This window comes from Pinus tabuliformis, chromosome 4_2 (genome assembly GCF_031772625.1).
Source record: "Pinus tabuliformis cultivar Carrire ecotype Pingquan chromosome 4_2, CPIR1, whole genome shotgun sequence".
NCBI lineage: Eukaryota > Viridiplantae > Streptophyta > Pinopsida > Pinales > Pinaceae > Pinus > Pinus tabuliformis.
Window position 1 is genome coordinate 643792548 of NC_142304.1, and position 16929 is coordinate 643809476.

The 16929-nt window shown below is 35.5% G+C and overlaps 1 pseudogene; it reads right to left on the minus strand.

The window, feature by feature from the left end:
- Positions 1–14773: 14773 nt before the first annotated feature.
- On the minus strand, positions 14774–15328 carry LOC149171010 (uncharacterized; annotated as a pseudogene).
- Between the last annotated feature and the right edge of the window lie 1601 nt (positions 15329–16929).

Genomic DNA, 16929 nt, shown 5'->3' on the forward strand with positions numbered 1-16929 from the left:
CACAGCTTCCTAAGGATAAAGGATTTAAGCCTATAGGGGTCTCCCAAAATATACTCGACGGTACGTGGGAGCACAAGTCCGTACTGGCACTTATCGTCTCAAAGTGGAGGAATCACCCAACCATCAGTGAGGACAACAGTTACCAGGCTTTACGACGCCGAAATACGTCTCTAGCCTAGACCTCTAAATGTTGTGCGTTAAGTTCCAAAGCGTTGTTAGATTCATTGAATTTATTTTATGTTGGTCTTGCTTATGAAGTTTTCCTTTTGGGTTCACCACGAGATGTAGATGTAATTCCTAAAATGCAATCTAAAGATGATAAACAAACTTTTATCTCTTTTGTGCAATGAAAATCCTAGCTACTAGAGGAAAAGAAAGACACAATCTTTTCACAAAGAGCAAAGAGCACACTGTAAATGCACTTTCCTAAATCAAGCCAAACAGACTGTCTATATGCAAATGCACATGCATGTATTTGTTTTCAACTTTCTTAGTATTGATGCTAAAAAGAAAGTTGATGTACAAATCTGAATTTCTTTTCAAGCGACAAATATAAACAAGCTCTTTTTCGAAATCAAAAACAGAGATGATTACGACACCTTGCGATTTTGAAATGAACACTTGTTCTTGACACTAGAAAATCACAAATTCAGACCAAAGGCAATAGTAACAGTATAATCGACCATCAACAGCAATCAAACTCTTTCAAACGATTGAAATCGACACTTACGACAGATTCAAATCAACGGATGACAGTACGATTACGTTACTTTTGCTAAGGAGAACTGTAAATGACTCAACAAACGCACAAAAACATCTAAAGTTCTTTTGTACAAAGGAGGCGAAATAACATCAAGGAAAAGGGGTTTTAAACAGACATATACTGATCACAGGCAGCAAAATTCAGAGATAGAACTGGAAAGAATGAAGCACAAGAACCACAGCTGCACAGGGCTAGTCTGATCAGCGCACCTGTAACACAGAGAATCTGAAATGCAGCGCAGGTTTCCCTTTCGGGAAGTGTGCTGAAATTCAGGATCTCTTAACAGTACCTGCACTGGGCCAGAAACGAGAATCTGTCCGGGTTCCGGGTCACAGTTTGCAGTTCAGTCTTTGGTTTTTGGCCGAGTAAAAGCAATCAGTAATGCACAATTAGGGGTAGATCTAAGGAGGATCTAAGAGCTATCACAAGGGCAATCAGATAGTTTGTGAATCAGTTGTTCAAATCATAAACAGATCCAGTGAATGGATTGAAGCAGCAGATGTCTACTTTTCATTTGTTATGGCAAATGCAGTTCAAATGCCACTTATAAGTTTATGAAACAAACAAACAAATAATGATAAACAAACAAACTAATTAGCTCCCCAGCAGAGTCGCCATTTTGTTACAGGGAAAAGTGTCTATTTAGAACTGCTCTATCCCACTAAGGTGTGACAACTGCCATAGAAACAAACAGAGAAAAACTACTTTTGTATTTCCTTTATGAACTATAGATAGAGAGGAATAGAAAGAACCAACCTGTGTCTTGCGCTAATCCTTTGATCCAATCCCTCTCTCCTTTGACAGTATCCAGCTACCTGCTCCCTTACTTGCCCAGCTTCACAAAGTACCTGTAAGATCACAGAAGAAGAACACTATACAAAGACATGGATCTATATTCATAAACAACTTAGGATCAGATTTAAGTTAACCACACAAATGTACCAAGCATCAATGATACAAAAGCATGGAGGAAAAACTCAAATAGTTTTTATTGATAAACAAGAAAAGATCCAGGAGGAGTTACAACCGGTGGTTCCTGACCCAGCATCAACCTCCGAGCAAAGAAGCCCCTCTTCACCTCAAACAAAGCATAGATCACCCAATACTCTGATGTTTTTCTCAAGAAACCAACAACAATTCCTTACAATATGCAAAATTCCAGCCTCCCGGATCTCTGAGATGAGGGATCCATATATAGATATGTGTAAGGAGGATGAGTCAGCTTGTGATTTGATTAGTGTCTTCTCTCTGTCAGTTCTTGCTTCCACTTGGAGACTGAAGGCCTCTTACTCATCCTTGGTCGAATTCAGTGAGGCAAGTGTCACAGGAGAAGATTCTGGAAGCTTCCATTGTCTCTCCACCTCGCGGAATGACACTGCCATTTGTCATTTCTCGCTCATCGCACCCTACAGAAGGGACTTTTGAAATGCAACGCACCCTCACAGTGTATTTAGGTGCAATGAAACGCACCTAGCCAGTGGAGCAGCTGAAATGATCCTGTTTTGACTTATTCTGAGCAGTTTCTGGTGGAGAACTTCTGGGAGAAGCTGTAATCTGTTGACCTTGTTCCTTTAGGGGTTAGAACAACACTTTTAGGGACTTAGGAGCCCTTGGTTTATGGACATTTCATGCTTGGAGTTGTAAGGCACAAAAATGTCTATAACAGAGGGGAGTATTCATCACCATGCTTCTCATCTAATATATAAGGAGAGTCTCGTGAACTGTAGTATACCATATTGCATGTCATCTTTGATCCTTCTACTTCTTGCAAGCATATCATGTCAGATAACTAAATATAAACATAATCAACATACCTCAATATAGTTTAGGGGAGGATATCTCGTGTGCAAGATCAACCATATTAGCACAATCCATGTATAATCATCACCATAACAATATATCAACATCATGTATGGCAATACCAATTGCATGCCATGACCTCATGCATGACAACCATAACCATGACGATGCATGCACAACAACATATAGACACTGACATGCATAACAAATGCATATATGACTGACATGCATTCATGACAACGACATCCCAACAACCAAGGAAAATTTTAAAGATGGAAAATTATCTTGAAGTTTAAAAAAATTGGTGAATCTCACTAGTTCCTAATATGTAAACTATAAAATATTTATTGATATATTTGTAAGATTATTCAAATTTATAATGATTTTATATATAGTCTTTATATAATGTTGGTGATTTTTAAGGTAATATAATTTTATATTGTAAAATTTGGGCGCATAATTTTTTAGAAAAAATGGAAATTGGCAAATTTTTTTTTTAGAAAAATCATGGAATTTTAGCCCACGAGCGAATATTAGCCCCTAAAATTTTCCATGCCAACAACAACATTAACAACTTCTACATATCAAAACAACTGTAATAATGACTACCACCAATAACAAGCACATATACAAATTTCATGCATACATGACAAATTCATTCTATCCATCCAGTCCAAGGGTTGAACCATGCACTTATACCACTTTGTAACACCCTCCTCCCACACTTACCCAAGTTCAGAAGTACACTGAAGTAAATATGTGATGAAGAGTTACTATGATATGACTCAACTCCCTAAGTATAGTTAAGGAAGTGGAGTCGACAAACTGAAACCAAACTAACCTTCCACAAGAGCTAACCAACCACTCCACGTGCCCAACCCCTGAGTTAATGTGATTTTTCTCTAACATGGGTGATGAGTCCTATTATTCCACCAAGAATGTTGTATCTCCCAAAGGTTTCTCAACTCAAATTATCAACCCAAGGTTCATACAAACTTAGATGTGACAGTGCTATATGCATAATAGGTTAGGTTCTACTCATGTCACCCTCAGTCATGAGATCAGATCAAGGTGTTCAGAGACCATTCCTCCAACTAACTACAATGAAAACCTTCTATGAAAGCATAATTGAACTTGATTCTAGCTACAAAAGTGGAAATGCCATTCATTCAAATGTAAATGCTAATTGACATTGCATGAAAGAAAAAGGGATAATCTACTTGCAAAAGTAAATCATGCTACTCTACTTTGCACATTCAATCACATCAGTAACCTATTTATATGCATCATTGTTCTACTTTACAATTTCTTAAAAATAAGGAATCTAATTTTTAACATGCATATGGATAAAGATACCAATTCTAACTCTGTTTTTCTATCTGATGGTTGCAGTGAGGAAAGGAGGAGGTTGGAGTGGTATTAGAGTCTTCCTTAATCATCAAATCACAAGTTGGGGGCCATTATTCATCTTAACTAGGCTAGGATCAAAGTGGGAAGAAAAACTGGTTGAAAATAACACTGCTACAGGGTTGCTATAGGAGGTGCTACAGGAGGGCATGTATTGCTATAGGAGGCCCTATTTTGCTACAAGAGGGGGCTCGAGAGCGTTTTGAGGATGGAATCAATACCTTAGGGATGAAGGAAGGTGGATGGAGGTAGAAGGTAATAAATGAAGGTTGTGGGAGCCCCTTGGCCAAGCCTAGCACCCTTCAGAGGTCTATCTTGCACCAAACTTGATGCCCACAGTGCCTCTTATTTTCCTTGACAGAGTGATTGTGGAGATAGAGGTTGGGAGCAGCGCAAGGTTCCTAGGAGGAGGATGGAAAAGTCTAAATGAATGTGGGAAGGTATGCCCATCTCTGCAAATCAGCACAGTCATTGCAACTAGCCAAATACATGCATGAAATGACCAATAATGCGGTAAAATAAATTAATATGGATACTATGAGTTGAATTTGACTAAAATCTATTTTATCCAACAACACTACTTTGATCATTAAACAAATGGCACTAACTTCTAAGTTGCAAAGAATAACAATGAAAAATGATCACAATTAACATCTATCCATTTCCAAGAATTCATAAACAAATATTTTTGGATTTTGATTGTCAATCCTTCAAATCAATCTTGCCACAAGAGAAATGATAGGCAAGCGATCAATCACAATTTTTTTATGCTAGAACATCTACTAAAACAGGAGAAGGACTATAATGCCGTGAAACAAGAACAAGAAGAAAATATAAAAGAGGGGCTAAAGCCTCTCGGTTGGGCCCAAACCCAAGGGTTTAAGCCCTCCAAACTAACTCAGATTTCTCATTAACAAAAAATAAGAATTTCATACATCATATGAAAGTTAAGAATAAAAATGTCAAACACTAGGCTCAATAGCTACTCGTAGCTGCAACAAAACATTGAATCCCAATGAGCCTTTCAGTGGGTTTATTAATACAAAAAGGTAGCTGATGGTAGATCCCTTGAAAAGAGGAGTGTTTTTCTCCAAGATCTCAAGAATTGAGGATATGGTCTTCCTTGATCTTCATGTGTACATGGATTCCCTCGGCTGCTAGTGATTTATAGCCATGAGTGAGGATTTTATGATCCCAAGAAGAGTTAGAGAGCTAAGGATGTGGACGAGCCCCCTATATTCTGTCTTGGCTGTCTCCATCAATCCCCTGCATAGTAAATGCCTCAAAAATGCTTCATTTTCCTACAAATCAATCACATTAGGCCATGCAATATGACAAATACATTTTAATATTCTTACTAAGCATATTATGAATAAAATACAAATTAATGTGAGAAAATGATAGTTCTAGGGCTACAGGATAGCATAATGAACTTAAAAATATACCTATTAATGGGACACATCATCACCCTCCTACTGAAGGTATTGCTCATCCTCTAGGAAACTTAGTCATCAATATGAAGCTCATTCATGGCCCTAGTGGCCTCTTTGACATCCCATGACACCTCAGATGGTGTGTCTTCTTATGTATAAAAGCCTGGAATTTCCTCTATCTATGTCCATACTTTTTGTTCCTCTGCCTGGTTTCTCCCTTCTTGTAAGCCCAATAGTAAGGGAAGACTGAGTTTGAATCCTATCCATTTGATATTCATCCTCTTCATTATCCTTTTGTACAATGATTTTCTTTCCAAGGCATTCCTTAGTCTTTCTGGAGAGAGATACTCTTTGATTTGTAAACTACGAGGTAAGGCCTGCCACTTCTCTGACAGGCTTGTAGACTTTTTGTTGCCAACATCCTAAAAAATTCCTCAAAATTTAGAATGAATTTCTCTTGAGTTGCTATGTACCATGGTTTACATCAGAATCGGAGGAGAGGAGATTATGGTTGCTTATGATAGTTGTAATGCTTACTAATTATTATCTCATGTATAATGGATCTTTTTTTCCTTTGTCATCACCTTATTCACCTCTTGATCTCTTGTCTCCTCATGTGCCAACCAAGATTCCAATGCCATGAGCAGCATGTATCCCAATATCAAATTCGGGTCCCAGAAATTCAGATCTATTTGGATGATATTGTGCATATAAAACTCAGCTAGTTTTTCCCTATCTTCCATACTCATTGTTTTGTAAAACTCAATAAATTTCCTATAGTCTTGGAAAGGTAAAGACCCATACTGTGCTAATTTCTTTATCTAGAATTACAACCACTTCTCCTTGAGGAAAATAACATATGATTTGGATGGTTTTCTGCATTGTATGGCTTCCATAGGTAGACTTTACATAGTAGCAAGTTGTGTTTCATTTTCTTGCAGCTCTTCTTTTAGCCTTGTATTCTCTGCCTATAGTTGCTCCCTCATGGTTGCCTCCCTTAGTTTTAGGTCACTTAATTCCTTGCCCATTTCATTGATCCTTTTTTCCATCTAATGATCTAATTAAGATGTTGTATATGTTATAGGAATTGGATCTTATACTTAATATAGGACTAGAAGCATAGCTATTGGCTATCATGGATATGTCTATCGTATGGATCGTAGCTACTAGCTATGATGGGTATGTTCCTTGACGTGATCAATATTTGATCTATCATATATAAAGTGCAAAACATTTGGGTCCCTGAGATTTATTTTTGAATTATTGCACAAAGACTTCTTCACTAATTTAGTTTTATTTCCCAAGTAATTGTGAATAATGGCCAAAAATGTAGAATATGTGCATTGCGAGAATGCGAGAACACCTTAATGAGGTCCATGTGATTTAAGGGCCACTGAGTTGATGTGTCTATCTATGAGAACGAACTCTATAGAATTTTTGGTAATATTGGCCCACATTGATGTGGTCACAACTAAATTCACTTTTGAATAATAGGATTGTTACCATAGCTACTGGCTATGATGGGTATGTTTCTGGATATGGATCGTAGCTAATGGTTGTGGTGGATATGTTCCTTGCTATGGATCAATGACATCCATGACTTGGTCATATATAGATGCTTCATCTTCTTATGGTAATCTCAAACCCTGGTATGGACCTAAGTCCTATATTCCTGCACTATCATTAATTAATTGATTATCCTCTTAATATATTAAGTAGTATTCTTTTCTTAATTTTTCCAACCTACAAGGATAAATGTTTTGTATAGTTCAATGTTTTGTGTGGATTTCATGGTTTCCTGTGACATTTTGTGCATGAGTTTATACTATATAGGTTGTCTTGGAAAAAAAACAATAAGAACAATAACAGTAAATGACTTGAACAAAGATCAATCAATATGGAAAATAAAAATGTATACTATGAAAAACTAAAATAAATAAATTGTAATACATACTATGCAAAATCTTAAATAAATAACATGAATATATTATGCACTCTTTGTGATATATGTCTCTAGGGCTGATGAATAGTTTCAATGTTTGAAATGCAAATTCAGCAAGGGTTGAAGTTATTTTATAGTTATTTGTTATTGAATTTGATTGGAAACAAGGATTGACATGGATTGCAATAGTTGAATTGAGGCTTTTGTGATCCATAATAGTTGAAAGAATAACTTCAGTGTAAATCACATGTAGACAGACATTTGTCGACGTGCTTCAAACCAACAAGTGTGGTTCATCGTCAGGACAAGTTGAAGAAACAGATCCAGCTTAGCATGTTAAATAGTCTGAGCAGAGACTCCAACGGCTAAATCGACCAACGACTAATTTTGACCTTAGGACCCAGGTCAAATTATTATTCATTAATTTAATATTATTATTATTTTTAATATGGATTGCAATCTCTCAAATTTGAATGTGTTATGGATTTATTTGCATGTGATCCAATGTATAGGAATTTGTTATGGTTGATCCTTGTGCTTTCATCTTTTTAATGGATAATTTGATGGGGTGGGTGTCATTTATTGAATTTAATGGGTTGGGTGTCATTTATTGAGCAAAGTGGGTTGAATTGTTGGAAAACTTAGCAGTTATGACTCCAATCCATCAACTTTGTATATGTGCAAGTATGAATGTGAATTGGGATACTTAACTCCAATTTAATTAAGTGGGTTTTGAAGTGATGGGTACCTTGTATTGGTGGATTAGAAAATTTTGGGACAATTATAATTTATCTATTTTGTAGTTGGGACAAAAAAAATTGTACTCTTAATATTTAAAAGACTATTTATGGAAAGTTGTGGGCCCAATTAGCACATGGGAAAATTTTGTACATAATTTAAAATATATTTACACTTAATGTTATTTATTTATGTTTAAATATTGGTTGCATATTTTTCAAGTTTTGGTGGGTTTATGCGACCAATACTATGACAGCTACTGGTCCCTGCACAACAATAGACATCTCTCGCCTAGTGCGAGATTGTGGTGCTTTGGTATGTAATAGGGTGCTTATGATTGCCTTGAAACTTGATCTGATAAGTTTTATGTTCAATATTATGGACACATTCACACATTCACATGGTTTTGGGGGAAAACTTGTTGCATCAAAATTAGAGCAGATTCATATGATTTTCAATAGAGGTTGTTTTCGTTGTGCCAACTTGTACTTGAGTTGACAAATAGGGGAGAGTCTAGTCTAAAACAATAGCTTTATGTTATTCGAATTACACTGAGTCCAACTCTATTGAATGGTAAACTATTATGAAACTTAACCATGGTTGGTTTATGATTTTGGCCATAATCGTGTCGGTGGAAGTTGTAGCAAAAAGAAGAGCCTTGTCTAATGATGCCATTTTTGGGGTTGAAATCTAGTGGAATGATGCTTTATGAGATGGTGAAATCACAATATTTTATTTTATAAATTATATATTTGAAGATATAAAGAAATTTAATGTTTTAAAAATGGTCAATACATTTAAATTATACATGGTGAATAATTTAAAATTAGCACAATCACATTAATAGAGTGTTTGGTATATGTACATGTTGTCATTTTCCAATCGATGTTAATTGATATTCTAAAGGTGGAAAATTATGTCCATCAACATATATCAACCACTTTATTAATGTGTTTGTGGTAGTTGGTCGTGAGTGGGGTGGATTAGTAGTCTATGGTTAGATGACATTTGGTAACTATTGTTAAATATAATAAATTAATGGTTGACAATGGCAGATGATTATGACCAAGAGGTTTACTATAGGTGACCATGGTAGTGCACATTACACTAAAGTTGCATATGATAGATTATACTCAACCACAATTGATCATTATTCACATGTTTCATGTGAATGAATACATTTTAGAATGGTTTCATATGTTGAGCATGGGTGAAATTGGTTGATGAAGTATTGACCATGGTTTCCAATGGTTAAATTTAGGTGGTCATGTTGAGAATGGTTGATAAGGGTTGACCATAGTTTGACAAAAGTAAACAAGGTTAAAGACGAATAACTATGCTTGGTCGTGGTTGACTATGATTGACTTTGGAAGACTGTGGTTGAACAAGGTTGACTATGGTTGACCATATAATAATTATGGTTGACAATAGTTGTCCATGCACACCATTAGAGGAACTTTGAGGTCTAAAATGGGCCTCCTAAGAAAAATGTAAAACCAAAATAAACTTTTTAAGAACCAATAGGATTCAAGATGATAATGTCAACCATGGGGGATGATTCACCATTTTAGGAGTAAAAAGGTAAAGAGAATATAAATAATAAAATAATAAAACTACCTTTTCGAGCCGTATTTTCAACTTATCTCCCTAATGTTTTACTCGAATTTCAAGTGGGAGTACTCATTGGACGCAAAATTTAATTCCTCATCTAAAGAGTACCCATGTTGCATTGTTTCTATGGACCCTACTACATGAAAAATGAGAAATACATGAAAAAAAACGTGATTGCAATCACGTTTTTCATGTATTTCTCATTTTTCGTGTAGCAGTTTCCATCAAAAGTATGCAACATGGGTACTCCTTAGATGAAGAATCAAATTCTGCATCTAATGAGTGTTCCCACTCGAAACTTGAGTAAACCCATAGGGAGATAAGTTGAAAATACAAGTTGAAAAAGTAGTTTTTTTCTTTTCTCCCTCTAGAATTTGATGATGTATTCTAATCTCATTTTATTATTTCCACTATTATTTTATAATTTCCTTAGGAGGCCCATTTTAGACCTCAAAATTCCCCTAACATATGTTTGGCTATGTTTGATAAAAAAGAACAAGGTTCCCATGGTAAAATGTGATGTCAAAGTTTGACTATGGTTGAGCTTGTTCAACCATGCTTGACTATGGTCAACATATGGTTGACTAAGGGTGGATATAGTTTTATAGGGTTGTTAGTGTACAGTTGAAGGCAAACCATGTATAATATTATGTCCACTTTAAATCAAATTTGTCTATGGCAGACTTTCATTAACCTTGTTTTTCTGTGGTTAAACATGTTGCTTATTGTTGAATGTGGTTTACCATGGTTCACCATATTAAACATAGTTGAAAATCACAAACCATGGCTAGACCTGGTTGACTATAGTTGGTCATTTTTAGCATTTTTTAATATGGTTGGCCATGATACACTTCAACTCGCCAACTTGAACATGTTTGAACAAGATGATGATGGTTGACCATTTTTCCCAGGGTTGACATTAGTTGACTATGGTTGAATATGGTTATATATGATCAAGATGTGGTTGAATGGTAGTAATGTTTGAAAAAGGTTGATTGTGCTTGACAAAGATTAACCATGCATACCATGTTTGGCCTTGGGTCAACTCTGATAATTGCTATGCACATTGTTTTATAGTGCACAACATGGCAACATCAAGGTTTTTCTTCTTATTTTTTCTCATTATTTTTTGGTTTTTGCATTTTGATGTGGTAATTGTTTGTAACTTTTTTTGGTTTTTTGGTTTAGCTTTTTCCATTTCTTATTCTTTTACTGATGTTATTTGTTAGCCTTTTTTATTTACCCATTTTACAACCAAAAAAAAAAATCAAAATGGGAAATTTGTAGAAGAATCTCATTTATGTTAATGTTACAAGTATGTCCATTAGTTTAAAGTTAATTTGTTAGTTAGAAACAATTTCAGTTTATCAAACTCTCAAATAGTGAACAATATTAGCAATATTAAAATTTTGAATCCATGTTATTGATTTGGTTTCCTAAGTGGCAAAGCAGTAACTAGCAATAATTTTGTATATAAATAGTTTATATTTACCAAAAAAAAGGAAGAAGAAGAAAAAAGAAAAGAAAGATACAAAACAATAAAAAACTTCAAATTCGAAGGAAAATCTATTTCCAAATTCCAATATTGTTGTGATGGGATGATGAGAACAAATGAGACCTTGTTTCCAACCAGAGATGAAAATTGGGTGCAAGCCATGGATGAAGAAATTGAAGCTATTGGAAAGAATAATACATGGGATTTGGTAGATTTGCCAAATGATAAAAATCTCATTGGTGTAAAATGGGTGTACAAGACAAAGCTGAATGAGAAAAGTGAAATTCACATATTTAAAACAAGACTTGTAGCAAAAGGATTCTCACGGCAACTGGGAATAGATTTTGGAGAAACCGTTTGCTCCGGTAGTCAGATTGGATACTGTAAGAGAAGTTCTAGCCACAATAGCTCCGATCAAGTAGAAATTATATCAAATAGATGTGAAATCAACCTTCTTGAATGGAATTCTAGAAAAAGAAATCTATGTGCAGCAACCTCCAGGTTATGAATGTGAAGGTAAAGAAGATAAAGTTTACCGGTTGAAGAAAATTCTCTATGGACTCAGGCAAGCGCCTAGAGCTTGGTATAGTAGAATTGACAACTACATGATCAAGAATGGATTTCGTAGAAGCAGCATTGAACCTACCTTATACACAAAGGTAAATGTGCATGGACATATTTTGATTGTTTTCCTATATGTTGATGACATGATTTATACAGGTGATTTTGAACTGGATGAATTTAAAGTAGCGATGATGAAAGAATTTGAGATGACACATCTTGGTCTCATGAAATATTTTCTTGGCATAGAAGTTGAGCAATCTGAAAAAAGGAATTTTTATTTGTCAAAATGAATATGCTAGAGATTTGCTAAAAATATTCAAGATGGAGAATTGCAAACATGTCCCTACAACTGTCGCAACATGTACAAAGTTAAGTAAGGATGATGAAATAACATATATCAATCCAATTCTATTCAAAAGATTAGTTGGCAGCCTCATGTGTCTCACTGCTACAAGACCAAAGATTATGCAAGGAGTGAGTTTGATTTCTAGATTTATGGAGACTCCAAAAGACACACGTTGGAGTGCAGGAAAAATAATTCTGAGATAAATAGCATGAACTAGAGATTATGGCATAATCTATGCAAGCACAAAAAATAAGGATTTGATTGGAGACACCGACAAGGAAAAACGCATATTTACTAGTTATAGTGAGCAATAAAAAACTTACAAGTTATATAACCTTGTCACCAAGAAGACCATTGTTAGCAGAGATGTTGTGTTCAAAGAACAAGAGTCGTGAAATGGTAGTATAGACAAAACAGTTGATGCACAAGTGCCACTACTCGAAGAAGATGATATAACAAAAAAAGAGCAGCAAGAATCTTAGCAAGAATCACAGTTTTTGCACTAATTAGTTGTGAATTTCACTTCACTTGTGCACTTGTCACTCTTAATAGTTCGACAAATTTGCAACGCAATTAAAAAAAACATCACCCACCTTCTTCTTTTGGCCCTCTTCCAACTGGCTCTGCAGGCACCACTGATCTTGTGATCCTTCCTCAGCTCTGATACCAATTTATTGGAAAGCATATGAGTCAAAACACAAATTTAACACACAAAACACATGAGTTGTGACTCTTCTATTGAACACACAAAACTTGTTGATTACAATGAACCCGGTGAAAGGTATTTAAACCTTTTCGTCTAGCAACTCGCCTAAAATAACTTGACATGCAACAACACATTAAATTCGACTTGACTTGACTTAAGTTGACTCCCTGAATTTAACAAACTCTTCATGCTTGAATAATTAGCTTATTTTAACAATTCCAACCCTAAATGGCATAATATATATAAAAACTCTTCATTCCAACCCTAAATGGCATAATATATATCGTTTTAATATCGAGGCAGGAAGTGTCACCTGAGCCATACCTGCACATTGCAAAAGAACGTGAACAATGCTCGATAGGAAGTGATGCCAATAAGCCCGCGGCATAATATATATCGTTTTAATATCGAGGCATGAAGTGTCACATGAGCCATACATGCACATTGCAAAAGAACGTGAACAATGCTCGATAGGAAGTGATGCCAATAAGCCCGCGGCTGGTGCCATGTTTTTGGGGTAATAAACAATACCTAAGTATAATGTGTGCCTATAAAAACATAATTTCTTTATGCCGTTTACTGTGATTTTCAGAGAATGCTCGGACAGTATCTATGCATGATGTGTGTCTATAAGCATGCGCTTTTGTTTCTGCCATGTGCTGTAGTTTTTCAGAAAATGTCTTCGTAAAGGTTGCAAAACTCTCGTCCTTGTTCCACGGGCAATGAAACCTCCCTCCAAATACCCACCATGACTTTCTGGTTCTACTGGTTCCCTGCGTTGATGTACGTCTTTCAAGCCTGAACTCAAACCAATAAAATTTCAAATAAAAATATGATATTATCTTCTACTGATTGAACAACCTTGAAAGGTATAATAGTTTGGTTTATTTTATTTTATTTGTGTGTTAAACCAGGTCATGAATATTTCAAATCGCGAGCAAAACCTAACTTTTTGTGTTTTCCAGAAGTTTCCCGGGATAAAATCCGTAGCAGTCTCAGATAACGATAACTGGCTATTTGGAGGCAATAGTTGGAGTCCTGTATTCTATCTTATAGAATAGAAGTTGAGTTGAGCGATTTCAGAATCACGCAATGCATAATTGTAAAGGAAAAACGCAAAACATTCTGAATTTCTAAATTAATTTATTTATTTTTTTTTTTTTTTTTTTTTCATAAGGTGGAAAAACCTATCAAACTCAGTTTGTCAATCCAACAGTGAGGATAGTCATCTCTGGCTGCTATCCGGGAATGTCAGTTGACACATCACTGTTATCAAGGAAAACCACGCCACCTGAAATAACCCGCTGGTGGTCCGTAAGGGAGCAGGCTTTCACTCCTGCCAGATGCCTCTGGGTCTTGGGCCGTTAACCTGTTTCCTTACGTCCGAGGAAGACGAGCTCTTAGCCAAGCAGAAGCAGTTTTAGGGCATACTCCAGGCCCATTTCTAAATTGTTATTATAAAATAATAAACATATATATTTTTAATATATTATAGTTTGTAATGTTAATTATTATTTCTCTCACAAATATAAAAAAAATATAATTAGTTTTTGGAAAAAATTATGATAATCTAATTGTCAAATTATTAAAGAAAACAAACAATCTTTTCTGGTTACTAGGTGGTGAATGTTGACTGAGTCATTAATTTTTTCAAAGAAAATCAGTCCACAACTTGGTAGTGGTCTGGCTGGTGGTTTTTAATGGATAGACTTTCACTACTGTTAGATATGTTAACTTGTTTTTTAGGTTAGGAAAACAGAGCGTGTTAACCAGGTAAAACAATAATTAATATAATTATATTAAGATGTCAATTTAATTATTGCAATTTTAAATTTATTGACAATGTTGATGGAAAAACAGTTTATTTGTTATTATAGATTGCAAAATAATTTATAAATAGTTAAAATAAGGTAAAAATAAATCAACTTTAAACCAAAACTACAACTGAATGCGTAATAAGCATGGGATTTAATTCATGGGAGTCTCAGCATAAACATACACGGTATCCGAATATGTATTGGCTGTTGATCCCCACCGAAAAGGTTCAAGGTGACGTCAAGTTCGCCAGCGATATTGTATGGAAAGAAACCGAGCTCTGCCACAACATTCACGTAGTATATGAAATTTCCTTCTCAGTGAATGTCTCCTAGTGTATCAGTGTGTGAATGTCTCCTAGTGTATCAGAAACCGAGTTCGCTTCAGAATAACTGTCACTTAATTCACCGTGTTGCATTGAACCCAACTCAACACCGCCCTCCTCGTCAGGGGCTCGCCCGATAAATCCACGTTCATCTTCAGCAAATTTCATAACCCCGTTCAACCTCTAGTCCTGGACCTGAATCACAGCATGAGTTTCTTTAGGATTAGCATCCAAATTATCGATTTCTCCAAGAAGGCCGTGAGATAACTATCATGGACCAACCGTCCACTTTTGATTTTTTTCGCTTCTGGCAAAGCTATTCCACCATTCCAATACTCATCTCTTGCTCTCTTATTATGACAAACTTGTGAAGAGGCAGCCATCACAGAACAGAAAAGAAAAGAAAAGCAGAGATTAAAACAAGGCAGAGTGACCTGCTTATACCTATCCTTCTTCCCCGACTTTTTATGGTTGAAAGGCGCGTTGATTGATGAGAATATTTAGAGGTGGATGCCCGTTGATGGATGACAAGAGATGCAGATTTCACATGAGGTCAAAGCTCGTAACAAACTCGATGGTATTTTGTTTTTATGTTTTCTCCTTCGCTTCGTTCGATAAAAAGGTTTTCGTAGGACTTACGTAAAGACAATTCGCAGTCGAAATCACCTTTAGGCAGGCAAGTTGCCCGAAAACCTTTATTATTGATGCGACTCCAGTTACAACTATCTCCTATCCAAAGTATATACACCCTCTTTATTGTTGTAGAAGATTTGATCATCCAAACATTTCAATTACCTTTCCTATAAACCATAAGCCATCTTAACCTCAAGGAACATAATAAACACACCAGATAGGCTTCCTTTTAACTTCCTATATTGGAATTTATTTTTTATTTTTTTATTTATTTTATTTTATTTATAATAAAGAAAAAAACAACAAGTCGTTTACATATGACATCAAATTTATTTAACACCATCTCTAACATCAAATTTATTTAACACCATCTCTAACCTTATCACTAAAATACATCAAATTTATTTATCACCATCTCTAACCTCATCACTAAAATACTAGAGAAGAAAAGACGTGCTTTTATATATGTCTTTATGGGCTTTACAAAATTGAGTATGAAAATAACTAGCACCAAGTCAATGGGTGCTTAGCTTGAGTGGTAGGATGGTGGTTTGCCATCCCATCCATTAGGGTTCATGCCCTTTAAGATGTGGCACGCCATAGTAAAGCTAGAGGGATAGGTGTCCCGTTGGAGTTTGGGATCCCCGCTTCAGTCTCTGTGGTCTCCTAATGTCTTAGTTCTAGGTTGAACTATGAGTTCGTGATATATGTGGCTTGCCGGTTGTTGCATACGTCTAGGGAGGTGCTAGTGCCTTATCAAAATTTTAGGCTTTTAAGAAAATAACCAACACCAAAAGTATATGACTAAAAATAAACAAGGGAATCATGTAGGGCAACATCTTCATGTCGAAAACTCATGTAAACAAGATTTTTCTGCTCCTTTCAACTTTACCATTACTATATGCATAAGAATTGATCTCCTATAGTTGATAGCTATGCCACTTATTTGAGAGAGCATTTGCAATACAATTTTGTTCCCTGTATATATGAGTGAAGTTCACCTCACTAAAATGTCATATCAACATCTTAATCTTGTTCATCCAGTTAAAAATCATTGAAGGATGAAATGAAGACCTTTCATTTACCCAAGATATATTCGCTTTTGAATAGCCAAAGACATCCAATGTCTCAAGGGATAACCATTTTGCACAAAATAAAAAACCCCAAAGGGCAATGATCTTAGCTTCGGTGTTTGTCCATGTATCGTTGTTCCAATAGAAATGATAAAAATGATGAGGACATATGACAATATGTGCCCGGCTATCGCATGTGGTTTGATTAGCAACCTCGTTAAAGAAACCCACGATATTTCTCCCATATCTCTACAAATTTCTTGACTAAATGCAAATAT